This window comes from Vipera ursinii, assembly GCF_947247035.1.
Source record: "Vipera ursinii genome assembly, chromosome: 1".
Taxonomy (NCBI): Eukaryota; Metazoa; Chordata; class Lepidosauria; order Squamata; family Viperidae; genus Vipera; species Vipera ursinii.
In genome coordinates, this window is record NC_139512.1 from 2,789,198 (window position 1) to 2,813,097 (window position 23,900).

Consider the following 23,900-nt stretch of genomic DNA (forward strand, 5'->3'; position numbering starts at 1 on the left):
ACATTGCGAAGCCAGTCCATTCTGTTACTGTTAGAATTTGAAGCTCTCTGATTTCTCCATAATACAGGACAATTTTCTCCCCACTCCTCCCCAGTTATGCAAGATTTGGTGAGATGCCGCAAAACCTTTCTTGCTTGGTGAGTCAGTAAACCTGACAAAGCAATTTGAGACATGGCCTGTACCCATTTCCGGTGCAATTTCCTTCTTTCTCTTCCTTCCTCCTCCTCTTTCTATGCCCCCCCCCCTTTCAACCTCAAAGCTGCTGCAATATTTCCCAGCAATGAACTCTTTTGTTGTAATTGTACTCTGGAAAGGCTTGATTGGATGTCTTTGTTGGATTTGCCACAAATGGCAAAAGTCTTGTGGTGTGGAAAATGCTGTCATTGTGCTGTGCTCACATGCTCCAGTCCTAAAAGGAGGTGTAGTCAGGCATTTTAGATTGGAAAAAAGCAAACCTAAAATTAAGTATAGGAAGAGAGATGGTAAAAATAAACTGTTTAAAAAGCAAACTTCCCTTTCTGGCAGTACTTGAAACCTGAATTGCTTAATAAAGCAGATACAGGATTTGTCTAAAATCTTTATTTTAAAGTTAAGACAAATCTATGGGGAAATAATTATGTTTAGAATGTTAGATTCCCCTTCATTGAACAAGATGAAATAGAGATGGGACAGCCTTGTGGCCAAGATTAATTTGGATTCTTGCATTGAGTAGGAAATTGGACTCTTGAGTAGTCTATCTCTAAATTTTACATGGATAGGGATCTATGACAATTACTTGCTAAGAACCTGGGTATCCAGTGTGGTGTTTCAAGGTACCAATGTCTCTTGCTCTGTGTTATTACTATTATTATTTTAAAAAACTGGAAAGCTACAAAATGATGGCCCACCCATTTTCTCTCCAGGGGCCCTTCAAATGCTTTTTAGATAATAAACATTGCCAATTATTGCTTTGGAAATGGGCTCACCTGTCTAGAAAAGGGGCAGAGGGTAAACACAGGAAGCATCCTGTAAGAGGAACTGGTATAGTAGCATTCTGGTAAATCTGGTTTGGAACTGATTGTTTCTTCTGTAGCTGTCATTTTCTAAATAGACAGTTTGTCCCAGCAGCCATTTTATCCAAGCAGCCACAGTATTTTCTCAACATTCCAGTTGTGCCCATCAGCCCGACAAGGCTGCAAACTACTACTGTAGAGCTGGGGTGTCAAACTGCCGGCCCGCGGGCCAGACGCGTCACACGGAAGCCGCGTCCATCCCATTGCCAGCAATGGCAAAACTGTCCCAATACGTTGCGCAACGTCACATGACGTTGCGAGTTTGACATGCCTGCTGTAGAGAGATACTTGATCAAAAACTAGTTTAAACAGTTCTGTGATTTGATCCGGCTGTGGAAGCCAAAATTAAGGATTGGGGAAAGACCTTGCTCTGTCTTAACGATATTAAAGAGGCTTCAATTGTGGGGGAATGTGTGGAAGCAGGTGAAGCAGCTAGCTAGGCTAAAGGCCTTGGTGGAGCAGTGGGCTAATGCCTCCTTAAGTAACACCAGCTGCCTGCAATCAGTGCAGGTTCGCATCCCACCAGGCTCAAGGTTGACTCAGCCTTCCATCCTTCCGAGGTAGGTAAAATGAGGACCCAGATTGTTGGGGGCAATTAAGCTGACTTTGTAATAATGCCGCTTGGGGTGTGTGTGAAAAAGCCCTAATAAGCAGGCATATACATAGAATGAAGGCTACTGCTAAGTTTGTAAGCCGCCCTGAGTCTTCAGAGAAGGGCGGGATATAAATGGAATTAAAATAAATAAAATAAATAAAATATGGGGAAGCTGAACAGATACGGTATCTTCAGCAAGCTGGTTAGAAGCATTGACTTGGCAAATCTGCAACTGTTACCTGTTCTTTTCTGTGGGAACTCTAGAGAGGTGATTAAACCCAGTCTTTCCCTACCTGGCACCCTCCATGTTGTTGGGCAACAACTGCCATCATTCCCAACCAGGGAGACTGGATGATCACGAGAGGTGCCATTGCAGACGTTTGGGGAGGATCGTCCTCTGATTGCTTCTCCTTTCTACCCTTCCAAGTAGAAGATTCAGTCTTGGTGTAAAAACTCCTGGCAGTGAAGGAGTTGGTGGGGCTTCCAGAGAGCCTTGTCCGCAAGTCAAGGGCGTGAACAAGAATTATTGAGGTTAGAAAGCCAAGCTCTGGAGGCTGTTCCCTGCTCCCAGGGGGCTGCTACTGAACGAGCGGAGGTCAGATTAGAAGGTGACCCCCCTCAGATACTAACTATGCTTGCTAGCAGAACAAAAGCCCAGTGGACAAAGTGGTGGTGAGGAAGGCAATTATTTCAGCTTGTTGGGTGTCGACCAAGTTGAAGAGAAAACATCAGTTCAAAGAAAAGGGCTTGTCTTCAAGAAGAAAAATTAGCATGCCATATGTACTCCCAAAGACCTGTTGAGAAAGCCGCTTGGTGCTTTTCTATAACTGCAATGAGAATATTCCCGGGTAAGGGAGGTCCCCAAAATATGTTGGGGACTTGTTATTAAAAATAACAAGATACGTAGTTGCAGGTCATCTTTCCTCCATGAGACGTGGCTTTGGGGAGCCTTGGTGGAGCAGTGGGCTAATGCCTCCTTAAGTAACACCAGCTGCCTGCAATTAGTGCAGGTTCGCATCTCACCAGGCTCAAGGTTGACTCAGCCTTCCATCCTTCCGAGGTAGGTAAAATGAGGACCCAGATTGTTGGGGGCAATAAGCTGACTTTGTAATAATGCCGCTTGGGGTGTGTGTGTGTGTGAAAGCCCTAACAAGCAGGCATATACATAGAATGAAGGCTACTGCTAAGCTTGTAAGCCGCCCTGAGTCTTCGGAGAAGGGCGGGATATAAATGGAATTAAAAAAAAAAAATTGAGTCCCACAGGTTCCTTAGTTTGCTGAATCAAGGGTACCAAACAGAAGGACTTTCAGCGTTAGCCATTCTGAAAAGATTACAACTGGAACACAAATGCAGATTCTTTCCTCGATCCGCCTTTAAAGGCAGAACTGTCCAGGGATAGACTGTGTATGTATGTGGAAGCTTCAGGTAGCAACCATGACACCTCTCGCCTTCACTTTTTAAATCTCTTTGGTATGTTGTTGTTTTTTTAAAAAATAAACCCTAAGAATATTCTGGTTGGAGGAGGCCAGGGTGGGTTTAACTAAAGGCCTTTTTCTCCTGCCCAATGTCTATTGTTCAGAAGTATTTAACTTCTTCAATTGGAAGATTCATTCTTACCTATCCTTAAATAGTTAAAGAAATTTGTTTTTACACTGAATGTATCAAATTCTTAATTTTCTAAGAATTCAAAACAATTAGAACCATTAATCAGTGGAACAACTTGCCTCCAGAAGTTGTGAATGCTCCAACACTGGATGTTTTTAAGAAGAGATTGGACAAACCATGTTTCTCAAATGGTATAGGCAGAGCTTACTGCCTGAGCAGGGGGTTGGACTAGAAGACCTCCAAGGTCCCTTCCAACTCTGTTATTCTGTTATAAACCAAAATTCTTCTTAGCCCAATATCCTAATTCCTAGTGTGGGCAACTAAGTGCTTTTGGAGAAACTTCAGAGAGAGTATCAAAATAGCATGTCTTTTGTCTTCCAAAGCTGATAGTTAGCAGCTTAATGCCTAGGCCAGGGGTAGGCAACCTCGGCTCTTTTATGACTCATGGACTTCAACTCCCAGAATTCCTGAGCTAGACTGGCTCAGGAATTCTGGGAGTTGAAGTCCATGAGTCATAAAAGAGCCGAGGTTGCCTACCCCTGGCCTAGGCTAATGGGAAGATGTAGTTCAAGGAGAAATAAATTCTTTATGAATTTTTTGTCTGATTCTTCGCCTTTCCCTACCTTGCATTCTGAAGTCTCAAGGCCATTGCTACTACAACTTATGGAAAGAAATTGTTTACACAAATGAGAAATAACTCAATTCTTCTTCTTCTGTGCCTTTTATCTCCTTGAATTGTAAAATTATGGCCATCGGTAGTTGAGGGATTGAATTGGGGGGAAAGTTTTCACACCATGGGATATCATATCATATACACAAGAAGACCTGAGATGAGTTGTTGCTTTTGCTTGGCATGTATAATGGTGGAAACTGGATTTTGGGTATTGTCCGCAGCTCTGTTACTGATTTTAGTCAGTGTTACTGATTTTAGTCAGTTCTAGCCATATGGCAATATTCTGTGCTCACCCAAAGCAGTTCAGTTGATTTTTTTTAAAAAAAATCCTTTCATTGTTGCCAATTGCAGTCATGGCTAAGTCTGAGAAAAAGAATTTCAACAAGTTACTGCTACTTGACTAGTAGCTTTATTTTAAAGTCAGTGCCATTTCCGTTTATTATCATTGGCTTGCTTTTATATTGCCTTTCTAGGTTTTTTTTTATGGAAGTGTCTAGACTAAGTTTATCACTGGTAGTTATTGCCTCCCTGAGATAACAAGAAATGTTTCATCTTGGGTGACAGTGACCCCTTTTTCTTTTGGCCTTTTTTAATGATGGGCAATACACCCAGCAATTGAACCATAATGCTGGGATGTCATTCAGTTCTAGGCATTAAAAAGTTTATCTTCCGGTGATTCTTCAGTAAGGATGCATATGGAGTTCTGCTTGACGTAAATGTATTGTGGGTGTGGCATTGGTCTGTTTGATAGGATTTTGCCCCAAATGCCAATTTCTTCCCTTTCCTTCCCAGAAATTCTAGCTTAAGTTATCCTGTCCTTCAATTCATGCTGCTTTTGTGCTTTTCTGAGTATGGCAATTAAAAATGGAGAGAGCACAGATAAGGGGTGGGAGAATCTTATCTTGAAATAGCAGAATGAAAAAAGCAGTAATATTGTTCTCCACACCCAGTTGCCAAGATTATTCTTTCCCCATTCTTTGCATTTGCCTGCTGTGATGCAGATAAACAGTGAACATGAGTATCAAAAGTGAAGAGGTCGGGATCACCACAGTGTTTAAGACTTAATTAATTATTCAGCAAATTATGGTTTAAAGAAACTATGATTTTAATATAATCTGTAAGTCATAACCACAACGTGTCATCTAGAAGTTGTTGACTTAGATCAGTGGTGGCGAACTTATGGCACGTGTGCCAGAGGCGGCACTCAGAGCCTTCTCTGTGGGCACACACACCGTTGCCCCAGCAGAGTTCGCCAGAGTAGCAAGCATGTGGCGTTTGGAAGAGACGGGGCAGGAAGTGAGCGAGCAAGCGGTGTTGGCTCTCTGGGGATGCCGTGGAGATGGCAAGGGACTGGTCCCCACCACCCTGGTCCTGGCCCACCCACCCTGGCCACGCCCACCCAGTCTGCCGTGAAGACCGCAGCTGTGATCACCCAGCAGCCATGCCCACCCAGTAGCCATGCCCACCTAGTGGGCCATGCCCCCCCCTCCGCTCTCCCTGAGAGCCCACAATGCTGATGCGGCCCTGGCACTTTGCAATATATAAGTGGGTTTTGGGTTGCAATTTGGGCACTCGATCTCTAAAAGGTTCGCCATCACTGACTTAGATCCTGCATCTGCTAAGAAACTTGCCACTTTGTCTTCATCAAGCTCTGTCTTTTATACGGCAGAAGGTTGGTTGTCTTTTGTGATAGCTTCTGTTTTCACTACTGTGTAAATGATGTAAGGATGGAGCATTGTGGAATATTGGGACTAATCAATGATCTGGTGCTGCTCTTAAAAATCTACTTCTGAGTTATAAGATCACTTCTGGAGATATTTTAAGGATTATACTAAGACTTTGTGATGAATTTTTGATAAGAGATGCTCTGATGGATCAGTGACCCCAGAGATGAGTTGACTATTCTATTAAATGGCTTAGTGGATTAGAATGACCCTTAATCTAACTCAATGGGACACTTCTTTTTTATCTTTTTAAGGTGTCATCTGTGTAAGGTGAACTAGTCCAACCAAGAGAGCACCTCCATCTATCCTTTGCCACTGATTTTTCTCTCTGCATCTTACTTTACACAAGTGGAATTCAGAGCAGCATAGATACACTGATCTGGTGATCAAGCATGGTCACATATATGTCTATTACAATAGACACAATTGTTTGTGGAGATTCTGCAGCTTAAATCAGTTCAAAGTACTGATCATTACCAGTAAGTCTTCATGTAGTGTATGATAGTGAAATTACACCAGGGTCCTTCTTCCCGAGTATGAATATTCAGTATGAATATCCAGTACCCAGAGAGGACCTGTTGAGAGTCCCACTCCCACATGGGGTTGTGGACCAGACAGTGGACCTTTTTAGTGGTAGCCCCACATTTTTGAAACTCTTACTTTCTTTCAGGTAAGAAGGTATGGTATATGGGGTATGGTATGGTATGGATCGGTACAGTATGATGGCAAGCATCCATTAACCTATTCTGTTATGGCTTGTTAAAGTTGATTGTGTTTTTAATTTGTCCTGCACACTGTTAAGTGTGCATCTACCAAGATCGGAGCAGTATGAAGTAATTTTAAATAAATAGCATTTTGATTTAGAACAAAGTAGAATCAGGTTCAAATTCTCATACAGCCAGGAATCTTCTCAGACCAGTCTACATCCCAGGATTGTCGTGAGGGGCAGTATTAATGCAAGACACGCATAGTTAGACCAACTGATACGTAGGCCGGTAATGTTGAAAGACTGAAGAACGAAGCACGCATTCTCCTGCTTGTTGAATGTAAAGGATTATGGCATACATGAAAGCTGAATGGACAGTTTCACTACTCCCTCTCTGCTGTTTAGTTCAGGAGTCCATTTTACGTTTTCTGGGATGATGTAAGGTATATGTATGTATGTGTGTGTTTAGTTTCAGTGAAAAATATCCTAGGAAGAGGCAAATACCAACCTCCTTAAGCAACTATCGAACAGCCAGCTTTCTGATTCTAGAACTAAGATTGCTTTATAGAAAAGCAAAACCTTGGCATATCCAGAGAAGAAAGAGGAAGGGAAGGAATGATGCCTGAGCTCTGGGGATGCAAGCTGTTGGCCTCTAGTCCTTGGGAGAGATGGATTGTGTACATCTCTTAATGACTGGAAGAGGATCAATTTACTTTCTTTTAAAATATTGATCAGGGCTTTCACTGCATTAGCTGGTTGAGCAGATAATCTCTCCCTTGCAGCCTGCAGCTGTTTGAAAAGGTTTGGAGTGAGTGATAACTACCATTGTTCCATTTTTAAAAGGTGGAATGTTGATTCTGATAGACTCAGACAAAAGAACTGTTACAAACAGTTGGCTTCCCTACTTTTTGAAGAATTAACCAGTGGAACAACCTGCCTCCAGAAGTGGTGAATGCTCCAACACTGGAAGTTTTTAAGAAGAGACTGGACAGCCATTTGCCTGAAATGGTATAGGGTTTCCTGCCTGAGCAGGGGGTTGGACTAGATGACCTCCAAGGTCCCTTCCTTCCTCCTCCTCCTCCTCCTCCTTCTTCTTCTTCTTCTTCGTATTATTATTATTATTATTATTATTATTATTATTATTATTATTATTATTTTATTATTTATTATTATTTTAGGTGGGTTGGGGGGAAAAAGTCAAAGTCCATCTTCCTAAAATTAGCACTACATTGAGGATTCAGGACTGCGAGTAGTGTAATAGGGGTGGACAGATAATCCAAATGCATTGCTGGTACCAGGCTGGAGAAATCTATCATAGAAGATAAAAATAATAACAAGAATAATTGGAAGGAACCTTGGAGGTCTTCTAGTCCAACCCCCTGCTCAGGCAGGAAACCCTATACCAGGGGTAGGCAACCTTGGCTCTTTTATGACTCGTGGACTTCAACTCCCAGAATTCCTGAGCCAGCATGGCTCAGCTTGGAAACCTCTCCATTTCCCCTCAGCATGGCTGGCTCAGGAATTCTGGGAATTGAAGTCCACGAGTCATAAAAGAGCCAAGGTTGCCTACCCCTGCCCTATACCTATACCATAGGTTATACTGGTTGAAGTTAGAATTGCTACATAGAACCTCCAGATAAAAACGCAGTCTATCTTTGACAGGGAGGGCCTCCTCAGGGTCCCGCCGGTCATGGAGTGCCGGTGGGCGATCCCCAGGGGGAGAGCGTTCTCGGTAGGCGCGCCTGCCCTATGGAATCAGCTGCCTGTGGAACTCCGGATCGCCCCCGACCATTCGTTTCGCCGTGACCTAAAAACTTGGCTATTTGATTTAGCCGGCCTGGACTGAGGGGTTTTAATGGTTTTAAATTTTAAATTTTAAACTGTTTTGGGGCTATTAATTTAATTTAATTTTAATTTGTACATTGCACTGTTTTAATTTGCCCTGTAAACCGCCCTGAGTCCTTTGGGAAAAGAGTGGTATATAAATCGAAACAAACAAACAAACAAATAAATAAAGAGATGCAGGTAATATTCCTTGGAGCAGGTGAGGGCTGCTGTTCTTCAAATCCAGTTGCTTGCTGAGTTTGCTTTTGAAGGCAAGTTTAACTACTGTCAACTTCCAACTAATAATTGAGGATCTAGTATGAGCTTAGATGGGATTTCATAAATGCTTCAATAAAATAGATATGTAATTTCTAAATATCTGAAGGCTAGAGAGATGCATTACAGAGGGATTCCTCCTTTATGTGTAAAAATTCAGCATAAGGAAGAGACCTGCGTAAGTTTGAAAAGCTTGCCGTGTACATTTGCACCCCTGATTCAAAATACAATATTATCTTTAGTTTATAGAGGATGATCTTGCCTGTGTAACTTGGTGTAGGCTACTGCAAATAGGTTAAAGAAGTGAGGAGATCTACATTGGCATTCTTGACTAGTTTCAACAGAAGCTGATTCATTCATTCTAGGGGTGTGTCTGTGTCTGTGTCTCTGTCTGTCTGTCTGTCTGTCTGTCCCTTCCCACCCCCAAACATCAGGTAGACACATGTGAAGGATTATTGTCATGGATATGTTGCTGCTCCTTTATGGTACTTAGTAGATTACTGAGCTTACTTTCATGGGGGGAAAATGCATGCTAATTAAAAGGCTATAAGGTAAAAAACATAAAAGTGAATCTGTTGGGAATCTACCTAATGTAATATGAGAAATGGACTTTGTCCTGCTTTTTTTCAATGAAGGAGCAGCATGAAGAAAATTGATCAAACTATTCAATGGGTTTAGCTGCCCCAAGATGGGGGTATTGCTCAGAAATGGGTTTCAGGAATTAAAATAAAAATATTTTCTTTTTTAAAAAAATGTATACGCATATTTTATTCCTGTTTTTCCAATAGATAGAGGTCACAGAGATAGTTCCATCCGGCAACGAGTCAAAAACACAGGCTGGTTGTATTTCCAATTCCCCTTGGAAACAAGAAAAGGAAACAGGATCTATAAATTTGTTGTCCTTTGTGCCATGAAAAAACTGCTTGTGTCTCGTGAGAAATAAATGGATTACACAAAGCAACTGTGAGCCCAAAGCATCCACCTATTAAGTGGGGTACTTGCTTGATGCTATTCACTTATTTCTCTGATCTTGTTTAAAACATCTGTGCAATGTAGATGGAGTCCTTTTCTGGGTATACCCTCAGTAAAGCTACTTGTCCTTAGAATGAGGTATCCTATTTGTTTCTTTCTGCAGAATTCCTATTCAGAAATCCGCAAAATACAGGAAACTCACCTTTCATGCTTCAGAGATAGGGTGGAAGAGCACAGTGATGTTTTAGTTTTAAACTCCTGGAGAAAATATTTTAAGGGAGGAGGGGCTCCAGCTTCATAAAAAAAGCATTTCCTTGAAATTTAACAATTCCTGGTCAGAACGCCAGTTTCCCAAATGTACTCAAGAGGCCGTTCACAACTGGCTTTAGAAACTATACTTTTTTTTTTCATTTTTAGAACTTGCTACGTAAATAAGGTCTTAGCAGAATTGGACGTTTTAGACTGTTGGCAGACTGAAGGGAGAATTAGTGAACTTGAGCTGCTGTTAGCTTAGAGGCTCCTCCAGTCTAATTCCTGTTCCAGTAGCATTTTAGGCTTAGCAATCCAAACACATCTGGAGTGTATTAGGTTGGAGAAAGTTGTGCTAGCTAGTAAGTGTGATTGAAGATGTATGTGTGTGGACTCTTAAGAAAACAGCAACTTGCTCTATTCCTTTGCATAATGTGGACACATGTTTTGCACTGCTCGTCTCCCCTGTCTTAACTGATGATCAACTGGTGATCACATGATTGATACTTTGTGGGTCTGAAATGGTTCCTCTTCCCAATACCTCTCCCCCAACTGCCCTACCCTTTGGTGGTCAGGGACATCTTGCAACTGGAGGAAGAGAGAGAGGAATATGGTGAGCTATCCAGTATAGTGTGTCACTTCAGTAGTAAAGTGCGCTTGCTGCCATGGAAACTGCCTTCTTTGCGGCAGTTGTGTTACTCCAATGCATTGCCACCTTTTCTGGTGTTTTGTAAATGATCTATCAAGCTCCTGGGGAGAGGGCAGCAGAAGCTCTGTGCACAGTGTGTGATTTATTTTGCTGGTATTTTGAGCACCTCTTCCTCTGAAACCGTATTTCTTCCTGCTTACTTTCTGGGGATGGTCTGCTGGTTGTTTCTTTTGGCTGATACAAATGGCTTCAGCTCTCTTTCCTATTTTTGCTTCCATGACCATTCTCAGAATTTCAAATTCACAGAGTCAACATCTGGGAATTTGTGTCCCACATTATCCTTGAGGCCATTAGACCGGGGAGGGAAGGCTATTGATTGTCTTCTTCTCCTTTGTTATATGTTCACTCTGGAATGGAAACATTTCCTGCAGTGTATTTGTGAAAGAACTGTATACGTTTTGACCACTAAACAAATGTAAGTTTGTCTTCTGGATTTCTGCATGGAGCAATTTCTCCACAGTTCCAATATATGTCACTCTGTGAGTGAGATGGACACTTTCCAGAGTTTTTTACGCAATTTGCAAATTATAATTTGATATATTGACTGGGTCCACATATGGTTTCTTTAACTATTTATGACTGGATCACATGTGTGTTCACTCAACGTATTTCCATAAATCATGGTTTGCATCCATAGTTGCTTTCACATTACATGGTAAACCAAAACCCAACAAGGCACACTAGCTTCCTGCAGTCTTTAGATCTAACTATTAGTACAGTTGCCACAATGTTATTTGAAGACTTGGTTGTTTGAACAGGCCGGCCTGGACTGAGGGATTGGATTTTAGAGTTTAAATTTTAAATTTTAGAATGTATTTATTACTTAGGGCTATTGATTTAATCTTATTTTAATTTTTATACCTTGTGTGTTGTTAGCGTTTTAATTGTCCTGTCCTGCCCCGAGTCCTTGGAGAGGGGCGGTATATAAATCTAATAAAATAAATAAAATAAATAAATAAATTTTCACTCAGCATTCTTATCCTACCATTGAAAGCAAACCTTAAGGCGAAGCATAGGAGAAAGTATCTTGGGGCCAGGAATTGTTTTAGCATTCCATCATTCAGAATTCTTTGTCTCTATATTCAGACATCTTGTGGGCACCTTTAAGCTTACCCAGTGTTACTAACAGAGGATATGCATGTAGAGAGGGGAAGGGCACTCAGCAGATCTTCTAAAGTAAAGCAGGGGTGGGCATCTATGACCCATTTATTATCTGTGGACTTCAACTCCTAGAATTCTGACCCATGCTGGCTCAAGAATTCTGGGAATTGAAGTCCACAGGTTGTAAAGTTTCCATGGTTATCCACCCCTATTGTTTGCCTAACTCTTCAGTGGAGTTGGGGAAGGGACCAGTGGAGGAATCCAAATTAAAGCAGAGGGCTATCTATCCTTTCCTTGGGCTTCAGAACCCAAATTCCCTGGCCTGCATCGCTTTTGGCCCTGTAAATGGCTTGATTGGAAACGTAGTCCAGACAGGAAAGGGATTTAGGAATAGGAGAGTTGGCTTTGTTTCCTGCTTCACCAAGCTGACAACTGATTACTTGCCAAAATTCTGCAAAGTCATTTTTAAAGAACTGTTTATCATTTAAGGAGCGCGGGGGGGGGGGAGACATTGTCTAGAACCTCTTGTACTCTTACATTATCTTTTCAATGGCCTTCCTGCTCTAGTGACCTTTTCCCTTTTCCTTAGGCTTCTTTTAAACAGGAAATGAAGAAACAGCTTCCCTTTCCCAACTTATTACTCTGTTTTTTTAAAAAAAACTCTAGAGTCTTCAATGATTGCCATCCCGATGGTTTCCCAGCATGGTGGCGCTGAGGCCTGATCAGGGCTGATAGATATATCCCCTCCCACTCACACCCACACCCACACCAACTGGGGTTTTAATTGTATTTTTAATTGTAATTGTGTTATATTTCAAGGTTAGTGTAATTATTTTAATTGTTTTTAATTTTTGTAACTTGTTGCATTGTTTTAAGAAACCTTGTGAACCGCCCTGAGCCCTACGGGAGAAGGGCGGTATATAAGTTTAATAAATAAATAAACTCCAGGGCCTGCTCAGCACACACTGTTCTAAAAGCCCAGGAGGTCCTCTCAGAGGATTGTTGAAAAGGAGAAAGCTTCTTGTGGCTTTTCTTTTCCTCAGACCCTGATTTGTGAAAAGCAAGCTTTGTCGTTTCCCCCTCTTTTGAAGTCTTTCCTGTCTCCAGGTAAAGCTGACTGAAATAGAAGAGGTGAGAGGCACCTGCTGCTGGCCCCCCCAAAACAAAGGGGTGGTGGTGGTGGTGGCTGGAAGGAGTCAGGTTGCCGTGCATCCCTAGGATCCTATCAACAGCTTCTTTCCACTGGGGTAGCCATTTTTGTGGTGTGCTGTGTGCATGATTTTATCAATACTTCATACACACACACACACACACACACACTTTACCAGCCCTCCAGATATTTGGGATTACAGTCCCAATCCTATTCATGCACAGCATATTTTAATATTTCCACAAAACACCCCTGAGAAGCCTCTGAGCTTGTGAATTTTGAATCACCTCTGTTCCTCTTAAGCAAGTACCCAACTCGGAACTGTTATCTGTATTGTGTGAAATGGTGCTGCTTGCTTGGTGGCCATTCCTAAACCTGACATCTACTAGTAGTAGTAATAGCAAGAATGATATATTAACTACTGTATTTTCCGGCGTATAAGACGACTTTTTAAACGCATGAAAATCTTCTCAAAAGTCGGGGGTCGTCTTATACGCCCAGTCGCCTTATACGCCGGAAAATACGGTATATATAGCACCTAACACCTAGAACTTCTGAGGGAGATGGGTGGTTCAAAGATGTGAAAAATAAATAAAGAAAGAAAATAAATCTCGGGCAAATTGCTTATAATAGCAAAAACAAGAAATGAAAATGAAGAGTAAAGATGGCAAGGATGCCAAGCTAGATTTGAAGTTCTAGCTAATCTGGTTAGACATTACATTCTGTTTCTCTTCCCAATACTCTTCCTTTTTTCTCTTTCCAGTTATATAATTTAAGTAAGCATTTAGCCAAGAAGGAAATATGGAGCTTGAGAGATTTCTTGCCGACAAAGGAAATTATTATATGATATGACTATATAAACAGGGAAGACAAAATGGAGGAAAAGAAGCCAAACAATTTTTTTTCATTGAAAAGCAGTATATAAAATGGTGTACAAGCATGGTGGAAACAAGGATGGTTTGTATGGATAAAAAGTATGGATGTGAACTAAATGCAGTTAGATTTCACTTTTTTCCTCCTTTGTCTTGATTTTAATTTTTTCAATAATAATTTCTTATTACTGTTACTGATTTTTTCCTGTCCTAAAAGTTGGCTTACTCCAAAGGGAATCTTTTCATGGTATATATGTAGCTATGCATTTTGAAGCTTTTGAAATTTTTCAGATGCCATATTGATGATCCTAATATAGTGGAAAGAGGGACGCGGTGGCTCAGAGGGTTAGGACGCTGAGCTTGTCGATCAGAAGGTCGGCCGTTTGGCGGGTCGAATCCCGAGTGCCGCGTAACAGAGTGAGCGCCTGTTACTCGTCCCAGCTTCTGCCAACCTAGCAGTTCGAAAGCACGTAAAAATGAAAGTAGAAAAATAGGGACCGCTGCGGTGGGAAGGTAACAGCGTTCCGTGCGCCTTTGGCGTCTAGTTATGCCGGCCACATGACCACGGAGACTTCCTCGGACAAGCGCTGGCTCTTCGGCTTTGAAACGGAGATGAGCACCGGCCCCTAGAGTGGGAAACGACTAGCACGAAGGTGCGGGGGAGCCTTTACCTTTACCTTTAATATAGTGGTTCATGGAGTTGTCAAGAGTTAGACACAACTGAATGGTTAAAACAACAATATAGTGGTGCAATATAAAATACCTGTTATGCAGCATGCTAAGCATGGTATGGCTAAGAGCCTACTGTGATCATGTCATGCTGATGTTGTTATTTGATGGTGTTAATGGTATTATCACAATGTAGGCTGTTCCAAGTGAAGCTGTCTGAGTTAAATGTTGGTGAAGAGGAGTACGTTAACCACTGTTTATATCTGGTTATATCTATAACCTAATGACTATATCTTAATCACAGTTGAATGTGTTTTCCCAAATCTAGACTAATGGCTAATTGATAAAACACAAGGAGCCATTACATTAGTCCTCCAAGAAAAAGACATGATGTGAAAGACCAGCCTCAGAAGGCAATTTCTCTGGTAGCAACACCTCTGCTATTCCGATTTTGTTTTTCATTCCCTGTGCAAGGGATACTTTTCAAAAACAAGTCTGATCAGGCCACTGTGGCTTTATTTTAAAAAGACAAAAGGAAGTGTTGCCTGATGTGTTGCTGACCTGTCATTGTTGGAATATTTAGCAAAAGAGAGGGAGACTAGAAAAACGTTCAGTATGATTTGTTGTGCTATCTGGGATACATATAGTGGGATGCTTAACAGTAATTATAACTGTGTGTGTGACATGAACACTGGTTAGCTAAGAAACAAACTGGAAGAATTGGGGACAATTAGTTTCTATGTCACAGAAGCATGATAATGAAATATAAAAGAAACCATTCTTTTTTGCCCTAAATTCCTTGGGAGGGGTGGGATGAAAACATAATAAATAAATGGGTAACAGCCCAGACCATATTTAATAATAATTAGTGTAGCAGAGAGCACTGCTCTGATTAAATGCCCTCCTAACCCTTCATATCAGTTTCTAGCCAACCTAGTCAATGGTAAGGTTGACTCAGCCTTCCATCCTTCCGAGGTAGGTAAAATGAGGACCCAGATTGTTGGGGGCAATAAGCTGACTTTGTAATAATGCTGCTTGGCGGGGGCCGAAAGCCCTAATAAGCAGGCATATACATAGAATGAAGGCTATTGCTAAGCACATTGGTTTGTGCTTAAATTGTAAGCCGCCCTGAGTCTTTGGAGAAGGGCGGGATATAAATGGGATTAAAATAAATAAAATAAATAAATAATACTGGCTGGTGCTGATGAGAATTGTAGTCCAACACCCATTAAGGACCCTAGTCTAGGGAAGGCTGTTTAAAAGAAAGATAAATGGTGGCAAATACCAAATGTTATTGTGAGCTACCTACAATTGTTGAAAATTGGACAGCATATAAATTTAATAAAATTATAGTTAGTTGCACATTCAGCCAAATGTTTAGACTGGATTTGGTGTTTAAATTTACCTATTCAGCCCTTCCCAAGGTCCTGGGATAGGCTGATGTTGTTATTTAATGGTGTTAATGGTATTATCACAGGATGTAAGCTGTTCTGAGCAAAGCTGCCTTTTGCAATTGACTGCTGATTTTGTCAATGCTGATGGTGCTCCTGATGTTTTGGAATTGCATTCAAGGCACCCATTACTATTGGTACTATTTTTACTTTTTTTTTTACCATATCGATCTGCTTCTATTCGTGATTTTCCCCCCAAGTTCTTTCTCTTCTCTTCTGTTGTCTCCAGGTATTGCAGCATCCACTATCAAGCCTTTTTTGTCTGTCTAAGTCTGTGGTGTTATGTGACAGATGCTTGTCTCTTTGAATTCTAAAATCTCAGAGCACTTTACCTTCTTTGTTTTCTAGTTCTTTGTCTATGTTAGGCATGTCAAACTGCCGGCCTATGGGCCAGATATGTCACGCCGAAATCGCGCCCTCCTCATTGCTGGCAATGGGGAAAAAGTCCCGATACGTTGTGCGATGTCATGTGACGTTGTGAGTTTGACATGCCCGGTCTATGTTGTGATCCAATCAGTTCATGCTTGCAGGCAAATGATATTTCTTGCATATATTCCAATGCACCATTGTTGCTACTGTTGTTTATAGTCAGTCTGTGTGATTTTATTGCAGCAGCTAATTAGGTGGTCCACAGTTTCTTTAGCTTTTTTTGCAGAGGCGACTTTTGCTGTCTGTTGCTGTCTTCTCCAATCTGGCTTTGTATGCATATATTTTTAAGATTTGGTCTTGTACAGCCAGAATTAGCTCCTCTGTCCCTTTTCCAGCTTTCCTGCTTTTAGCCATTGCCATGTCTTATTATCAGCTTTGCTTGCTACTGGTAGAGGTTTTTTTTTTAATGTACTGGCCATGAAATACTTTGCCTTGCCATGTTTCTCTTCTATTCTTCATTTGGTCTTTCTTATAAGCCAGTTTGATGGTATTTCCTCCACTGACTTGCACTTTAAGATCTTCGCCCTCATGATTTATTCACCTCTACCCTTCTTGATTTCAGTGTGTTTGATATTAGCTTGAAGGATGCCCAGGTATTTGCAGTGATCTTCTTCATTCAAACTCTCCTGTTGGTACAAGTGACATGTTTGTATATAGTTACTATTATGTTTGGTTGCACAATTAGCCAGAGGTTTAGACTAGATTTGGCATTTTTGGCTACCTATTGAATCCTTCCCAAGGACCCAGGACAAGAAAATATTATTGTTTAACAATACTAAAATATCATCATAGTAGGTCTGGTGGCGCAGTGGTTAGAATGCAGTATTTCAGTCAAACTCTGCCCACAGCCTGGAGTTCGATCCTGATGGGGCTAAAGGTTGACTCAGCCTTCCATCCCTCTGAGGTCATGAGGACCCAGATTGTTGGTGGCAATACGCCCACTGTCTACCAAAGAACTGCAGAGAGTTCTGTAAAGCCCTATGGAGCAGTATATAAGTCTAAGGCAGACATGTCAAACACAAGTCCCGGGGGCCGGATCTGGCCCGCGAAGTGGTTTTATGTGGCCCGCAAAACCATCCTAGAAACAGTGAGGGAATGGCCCCCTGTGCCTTGGCCCTGGCCCAGAGACCCTCCTTCTGCCAGAGACCCTCAGATCTGTCCCACTCCAGCCCAGGCCCCCATAGGCACCCTTGATGCAAACGATGTAGAGCTGGCCATGCCCACCCAGTAGGCCATACGCGCTCCAGCCACGCCCACCCAGTAGGCCACGCCCACCCAGGCCACACCCACCTGGCCCCCTGAGGGCAACCGCAATGCTGATGCGGCCCTCCATGAAATTGAGTTTGACACCCCTGGTCTAAGGGCTATTGCTATTCCTATCAACTGACTGATGGTGATTTTATCAATACTGATTGTGTATAATTGGTAATTATTATCTGTTTACAACAAGGTGAAGTCACAGCTGCCTGTCCTTTAGCTGTTGTTGTCCTTCATATATATGGAGTTGTTCCCAAGAATCTAGGATGTGGTACTGTATCAGTGTAGCCTATGTGCAGATCCAAGCAATGTGGCAATTTTGCAATTGGCAGACGGAAATGTTGTCAATGAGCAGATTTTCTAAGTGCTGTCCAAGATTTGTTGGTATGGCAGCCAGTAATAACCATAATTTAGTTAATAAATATTAACATAATTTATTTCCTAGCCATGTGGTTATTCCAGGGACTTGGAACATTAATAACGATCATAATTTCTTATGCTGAGGACAAGCTTTGGCTAACTGGTGTTTTAGAGATTGAGACCAGCAATAGAAATTGCATTTGGGACAATAATAGTGGGGTAGGAGTACAGAACTTCTCAAAAAGTTGTCGCTCATTTCAAAGACAGATTATTGTCCAGAGGTGGTAGTGCAAAAGAGGAAATTTCACCTAAGGAATCATTAGAAAACCATTAAAGGAGGAAATTGCCAGAACCCAAATGTATTTTCAAAATTCACATCTAAGCTACAATCTCATTTGACTATATCTAAAAAAAATAGAGAATTTGGAGAGGGGAGTTCAGAAAAGGACAATGAAAAGTAATAAATGTGTTAGTGTCCAAAGACTATCTGGTTTTGCTGCAATAGAATAGCATAATTGTCTCTCTGGAAGTTGTTGCAAAACAACAGGGGATTGGAATCTTGCCCTGTGAGGAAATTTATTTTACTGTTTTGAATACTTATAAGTTGCCTAGGGCCACAAATGGGAGTGGTGTATACATTATTTAAATTAAAGACTTCAGGGCTGGTTTTCAAAGTTACTAATGACATAGAGAGAGATGAATGGACAAAAATCTTTTGCATAATAACTGAAACTCTCTATAGTAACTTTTGGTAACGGCTTTCATAGAATCATATACGGTAGGTAAAGGTTAAAAGGGCCTTTGAAATCATTTAATCCAACCCTTTTCCCAATGCAGGAATTCACTACTATACAACATCGTTGACAAATGGCCATCTAGCCTCCACTTAGCCAGCTCTCAACACGATCTGTTCCATTGTTGAACAGTTCTTATAATTAGGGATTTTTCCTTGATATATATCTGATTTTTTTTGTTTTAAGATAAAGGCTTCCCTTGTCCAGTCGTGTTGGACTCTGTGGGGCGGTCCTCATCTCCATTTCCTAGCTATGGGAGCCAATATTGTCCGAAGATGCTTCTGTGGTCATGTGGCCGGCATGACTATACTCTGAAGCACACTGAATGTTCTTACTTTCCCACCAAAGTGATCTACTCGCATTTGCATGCTTTCAAACTGCTAGGTTGGCAGAAGTTGGGGCAGGAACAGGAGCTTCCCCCATAACATGACATTTGGGTTTCAAACCGCCAACCTTTCGGTCCACAAGCCCAGTGTCATAACCGCTACGCCACTGCATCCCCCCCTCATAGGCCATTTCCTTGTAAGTTAAGCTTATTGTTTCCTCTCCCAATTTCTGGAATGATTTGAAGAATTCTAACTTTTCTCTCCCTGACAACCTTTCAGATACCTAAGGACAACTCCCTCTACAGCCTTCTCTTCTCCAGGTTAAACCTACTAAGTGTCTCCAACCACTCCTCATACATTTTCCAGGCTTCTTATCATATCTTTAGCTCTAGTTTATCGAAGCCCTTCCTAAAGTTGGACACGTGCTTTAACTTCTTTTGATGCATCTTAGGATTGCATTTGCTTTCGTTACAGGTATAGCACACTCTTGGTTCATGCTCAGCTTGTGATCTGCCAGGACGCTCATGTCTTTGATTTTTGGGAGCCAGTGTAGGACTTACATTTATTCAGGTTGAAATGCTGATTTCTGGGCTTGTCCGGGACCTTTAGGATCTTGATGACGCCCTTCAAGGTGTTTGTTGTCCCTCCTATTGCTGTGTCATCTGCAAATGTGATATTTTTTTACAACTCATCGCCCAAGGCATTTATCCAGGGAAACAAAAGGCACTATGCTTTCCCAGAGTACTGAATCAGCTTGTGAAATTCACTGACACAAGATGTGCTGATACTTTAAAAAAATGGGAAAGACAAATTCATGGGAAAAAGTGTTAGTAGAATCTTTTAGCTGTTTGGAAGCTTCTTGTTTAGAAGCTGTCTAGCTCAGAAATTCCTCTCCTAAGAAACCAGATAGCAAGATTTGATGGGTTGATGCTGTTACATTCTTAAGCTTGAGAGCACATAGGGAAGCTTGGAACATGAGCAACTATCTCATTGTTAAAAGAGCATCAATGAAATTTTAAGATCTTTATAAAAAAAAAAATAAGCTAGTAAGATTTCCTCATAATGCAGTAGAACAATTCCTAAGCCCAAAGTGAGGCTTCCATTATCCGTACTGTTGGAAGATTCAGCCTCTAGGATCAGCCCTTTACACCCTGCACAAGTCAAGCCTCCAAGTGATCCAATGGATTACTGCCGTGATAGGCCTCTTTGCAGTTTAATCAGAATAGAGCTGGAAGGGACCTTGGAGGTCTTCTAGTCCAGCCCCCTGCTCAAGCAGGAGACCCTATACCAGGGGTCGGCAACCTTGGCTCTTTTATGACTCGCGGACTTCAACTCCCAGAATTCCTGAGCCAGCTGGCTCAGGAATTCTGGGAGTTGAAGTCCGCGAGTCATAAAAGAGCCAAGGTTGCCTACCCCTGCCCTATACCATGTCAGACAAGTAACTGTCCAGTTCTCTCCAATGATGAAGCACCCACAACCTCTGAAGGCAAAGCTGTTCCACTGGTTAATTGTCCTCACTGTTAGGAAGTTTCTCCTTAATTCCAGGTTGCTTCTCTCCTTGATTGGTTTCCGTCCATTGTTTCTTGTCCTGCCTTCAGATTATTTGCAGAATAGCTTGACCCCCCTTTTCTTTGTGGTAACCTCTCAAATACTGGAATCTCTCAAATACTGTCAGTGGGGATCTTCAAGTGGCCACTTAGCTGTAAGAAGATGGGTGTTTTTTTCTCTCCCATCAGAGCTTTTTGAAACGTGTGTGCGTGGTGGTGAAAGAAGACTGCTGGTTGGTATGAGGGGAGTGTCATTTTAAAATGGCCCCAGCTAAGGGGATGGGTGCCCAGCACACCTGCTCACTTCAGTCCCCTGGCGTAACAGGAAGCAGCCCTTGAAACTGCAGCTTAACGGGCTTCTTGGTTTCGCATGTAACCTGGTACGCAAATAGCTTTTCAGTTCCTCAATTTTTATTATCTTTTCCCCCCAGCCCTCTCTTCTGATATCTGAGCTTTTGAGCAATACTTATTTGAATATTTTGCTGTTAGTCCCTGTACAAAGAAAGATGCGATATCTGTATTCTGGATATTATTCTTGTTGCCTTTTCATTCCACCTTTTCTCTTTGGACTTGAAAAGATGCATGTAGAGCAATTTCTGGCTTTGCTAGATATGAAACAGAATACTCCCAAATCAGCTTGCTGCCCTGCTTTTTTCTCATTAGAAAAGGCTAACTGCCTTTTATTCACTGGAGGGTGTTTTTTCCCCCCAGAAAAACATATTTGGTGCTTTTCTCAAAGAGTTGCTGTTCTATTGTCTTTGCAATTAAAATACCTGCTTGGGCCAATATCTCATTCAGAAATATGAGAAAGGAACTGCTAGCAAAAATGGAGCCAATTCTTTACACTGAAAATAACAGCAGTGAGCTTGCTGTTCAAAAGTTTTGGGCAATGCTGACTTGAGTTACTTTTTTGGGGAAGCCCAATGAATAATGACATTCTTGAAGAGTAGCAGCAGGGAAGCTTCTCCAAGAAGATGTGGATATAGTGGTCAGATTTAAATAATTGCACTTATTTACAAATTGCAAATAGTGAGGCTAAAGTATAGGCATTATATTATCTGCTCACTCCTTCATGCAGTGTATCCTTACTGTCTCAGGACATGGCTGTGTAAAGAAAAGGCTAATTTGATATATGGTCCCCCCTCCATCTCCTTGCTTAAAGGCTGTCATTATTTTGCCTTTCATCCTCAGTACTCCTGCGGCATCATCCTGCTTGCAGTATTTCTACAGCTAAGCGTATCATTTTTGCTCCAGTGTGTGGATGCTGCTCTCTTGGAGCGTTCAGAATTTATCACTTTCTTAACAGTTGTCACCAAGACCCTTTATTTTCTGATTTCTCGCCACTGAATTTATTTATTTATAAAAATTTTAATTGCTGTCCATCTCAGATCCAATGACTCTTGGCGGCTTACAGCATAAAAAAAAACCACACCGAAGAGCATTAAAATCATCCATTGTAAAAACCACAGATAAAATCACAGACACAAAATGGCAAAGAAGGGGGTGGGTGGGGGTGGGCTGGGCTGGTGGGGTTGAATTTTAGTTAGCCACATCCGGTATGAAGCCCCCCCATTGGGTGCCCAAGCCATCTGGCAGAGGCAGGTCTTGAGGCTCTTTTAAAAAGTCAGGGGGATGGGAACCAATTTCCCCTCAGAGGGTAAGACCTTCCAGAGAGTAGGGGCCACAGCAGACAAGGCTTTTCTCTCAGATCCTGCCAGCTGAAATCCCTTGCCTCACAGGATCCGCAGTATGCCCTCTGCTGGCACGGGTGGGGAGGACCAGTCCCATTGGGGTGAGACTGGTCCCATTGGGGTGAGACTGGTTATTCGGGAGACTTTGTGTCCCCGGGAGGCCACCATTGTCCAGATGGTCGGGAGTGAATCCCTCCTCTTGAGATGTGGTCCTCGGGTTCAGTTGGGCTTGTTGCTTACATACCTGGCGCCCAGCTGTGTGGCAACAGCCCTGCCTGAGCTGCTCGACACCCTCTCAGGGTTGGCGGTGGAGTTCCCCAGGCTTATAGTCCTGGGTGACTTCAACCTGCCGTCACTGGGAGGGTTGTCGGAGTTAGCTCGGGAGTTCATGGCTTCCATGACAGCCATGGGCCTAACCCAGGTTATTGAGGGCCCGACTCATGTGGGGGATCATACTCTCGACCTGGTATTCCTGTCTGGACAGTGGTTGGATGATCTGGGAGGGGGCTCCCCGTCCATCACCCCTCTGTCATGGTCAGATCACCACCTCCTGAGGCTGGTTTTCCGTCATGCCACCCCCCGCCGCTGGGCGGCGGAACCGACCAGGTGGTTCCGCCCCAGGCACCTAATGGACCTGGATCGATTCCAGAGGGCGCTTGGGCCTATACCTATCACCCTTACCCACAGCCCAGTCGATGCTCTGGTGGAGGCCTGGGAAACGGCTGCCACCAGGGCACTTGACTGCGTTGTACCCACGCGACCTCTGACCCGGCGCAGATCCCGTTGGGCCCCATGGTTCTCTGTGGAGCTCCGGGAGATGAAGCGTCGGAGACGAGGTCTAGAGAGCGGTTGGAGATCCAGCCGATCCGAATCCGACCGATTGCAGTTAAGAACCTTTATAAGGTGTTATCTTGCGGCGATAAGGACGGCGAAGTCTAACTACTTTGCCGCCCTTATTGCGTCCGCAGATAATCGCCCGGCCGCCCTGTTTAGGGTGACTCGCTCCCTCCTTAACCAGGAGGTGAGAGAGGATCCCTTGCAGGAACGAGCCGAGGAGTTTAGTCATCATCTGGCGGACAAAATCGCTCGGATCCGGACCGGCCTGGACTCTGACTGGGCAGAGTCTGATGTGGAGGAATCAGGCGGTCTTGAGCACGTTATCTGGTCTGAGTTCGACCCTGTTTCCCCTGATGATGTGGACAGGATCATGGGGAGACTGTGCACCACCACCTGTTTGTTGGATCTGTGCCCCTCCTGGCTAGCTTATGCGGCTCGGGAGGGAACACGAGGCTGGTTCCATGCAGTAATAACTGCTTCTTTGAAGGAGGGTGTCTTCCCTGCCGCCTTGAAGGAGGCGGTGGTGAGACCCCTTCTCAAGAAGCCTGCTTTGGACCCGGCTGTTTTAAACAACTACCGTCCAGTCTCCAACCTTCGCTTTCTGGCGAAGGTTGTTGAGAGTGTGGTGGCGCATCAGCTCCCTCTGTTCCTGGAGGAAACTGATTATCTGGACCCGTACCAATCGGGTTTCAGGCCCGGACACAGCACGGAGACGGCATTGGTCGCGCTGGTGAATGATCTCTGGAGGGCAAGGGACAGGGGTTGCTCCTCTGTCCTGGTCCTATTAGATCTCTCAGCGGCTTTCGATACCATCGACCATGGTATCCTGCTGCGGCGTCTCAGGGGGTTGGGAGTGGGAGGCACCGTTTTACGGTGGTTCTCCTCCTACCTCCAGGGCCGCTCGCAGTCGGTGTTGACGGGAGGGCAGAGATCCGCCCCGAGGTCTCTCATTTGTGGAGTCCCTCAGGGGTCGGTTCTCTCGCCTCTCCTGTTCAACATCTATATGAAGCCGCTGGGCGAGATCATTCGTG

At 43.0% G+C, this 23,900-nt stretch overlaps 2 protein-coding genes across 6 annotated transcripts in view; one reads left to right on the top strand and one right to left on the bottom strand.

Moving 5' to 3' along the window:
* Positions 1–20,337, bottom strand: part of LOC310632727 (uncharacterized protein) — a 474,991-nt gene extending 454,654 nt beyond the window's left edge. Inside the window, exon 1 of the mRNA XM_083350125.1 lies at positions 20,296–20,337. The gene's annotated coding sequence lies outside the window, so the exon portion shown is untranslated. The remainder of the gene's footprint in view (positions 1–20,295) is intronic.
* Positions 1–23,900, top strand: part of ARID3A (AT-rich interaction domain 3A) — an 82,911-nt gene that overhangs the window by 22,915 nt on the left and 36,096 nt on the right. The gene's annotated exons all lie outside the window — the stretch shown is intronic.